Source organism: Sus scrofa, chromosome 12 (genome assembly GCF_000003025.6).
Source record: "Sus scrofa isolate TJ Tabasco breed Duroc chromosome 12, Sscrofa11.1, whole genome shotgun sequence".
Classification (NCBI taxonomy): domain Eukaryota; kingdom Metazoa; phylum Chordata; class Mammalia; order Artiodactyla; family Suidae; genus Sus; species Sus scrofa.
This window is the reverse complement of record NC_010454.4, coordinates 18363718-18365479: the sequence shown is the minus strand read 5'-3', so window position 1 is coordinate 18365479 and position 1762 is coordinate 18363718.

Sequence of the window (1762 nt, the reverse complement as noted above, 5' to 3'; positions counted from 1 at the left end):
GCGGAGGCCTGGGTCGCGTGCCAGCCGCCTGGCACCGGGTGGAATGGAGACACATCCCTCGACCCCGCAGCTCCAGCAAAAAAGACGCGGCGAGGCCCACGGTTTGTTAATGAGCGCCCGGGGCCGGGCCGCGCGCCCGCACCTTCGGCGCTGCAGCTTGGAGGGGCATCTGACGCGGGACTCGGCGCGGGAAGAGAGGCGGGAACGCCACCCGGAGAAAGTACCGCTCCGCCCGCGCTTGCCGCGGAGGCCCGACCCCAACCCGGGCGGGTGCTGCCACCTGCCGGCCAGAGGGCAGGCCGCCCGCCCGGCGCCGGGCCCGGGGTACTGGGGGCCTGACTCCTGATTTTATCAAAGGGCTCCCAGGCGCTGTGAGCAACCTCGACTTGGAGTCACGCCCCAGTGTCTTGTAAGGCTGAGCCTGGGAAAGGGAGGCTGTGAGGAGGGAGGCAGGAGGAGGTGGAGTGGGAGCCGCAGAGGGACCAGGGCAAGGGAGGGGACAGGATGGCCTTTTCTCTGCATCTGCTATGGTAGTCCTCTGACATTCCCGCATCAAACTCAGTAGACTGGGTCAGGGAAGAACATAACTCTTTGGAACTTTACAGTTTGCAAATGGTTTTCACTGCCCTCCATTTATTTGGTTCTTTGACATAAGCATCATTAAGCCTATTTTATTGTCTTTTTTAGAGTCGTACTTGTGGCATATGGACGTTTCCAGGCTAGGAGTTGAATCAGAGCTGTAGCTGCTGGTCTATGCCAAAGCCACAGCAACATTGGAGCCCAGCTGCATCTGCAACCTATGCCGCAGCTTGTGGCAATGCTGGATGCTTTACCCACTGAGCGAAGCCAGGGATCGAACCCACATCCTCATAGGTACTAGCTGGGTTCTTAACCCACTGAGCCACAACGAGAACTCCTCATGAAGCCTGTTTGACAGAAGAAACTGAAGCCAAGAGGTCACAGGAGTAGGAGACACAGCCCAGCCAGCCGGAGAGATCCCAGGTCGGCTCTTCCCTGGGTGGCTCAGAGGCACAGTGGGCAGAGCTCTGAAGCTCTGACCTGAATCAGTTCATCTCTCTGGCTCTGGAATCAGCATAATCAATGCCATATGACCTCAGAGTGTCACCCACCCAGCACAGTGTCCAGAGTGTCACAGGCCTTCATGGAGCCATCTTCTCAATGACTAGACGAGCAAGGCACCTCTCCTTGCTCCCTCTTGCCAGGTCTCAAACTCGAGAAGCATCTGCCTTCTGCCATCCCCATCCTGCCCCAGCCCCTCCTCTGCAGCCCGCCACCTCCTTGGCCAGCCTTTGCCCCTTCTGGGTTTGCAGTGAGTTAATGAGCTGGTCTCTGAAGTATGAACAGCTCTGGGAAAGGGGGCACTAAATATGGCCGCTACAGCAGTCCCATTTGTCACACTCATTTCTGGCCTTAATAGGCTGCAGGCCACAGGATCAACACATCAGCAGGTCTGCCGGCTCTGGCAAGGGGAAGCTCATGTCTCCACTGGTCTAATTGGGTTGAAGAAGGAAGACGGAGGACCTGGATGTGACGGCCGCCCAGCACCTCCACCCACCCCTTGCTTATTACGTCTGGACCTGGCTGGAATCCTCTCAGGGCCCCAGAAGTCATGAGAGTAACTATACTTCCTGGGCCCAGGCCTGAGAGTGGGAGAAGGCCAAGGGTAACCCCAAATGGCATCAGCCAAATCTGGGAACCTCCGTCAGTCACGGTGCTAGGGGAACAACCGCAGCCCAGGGCA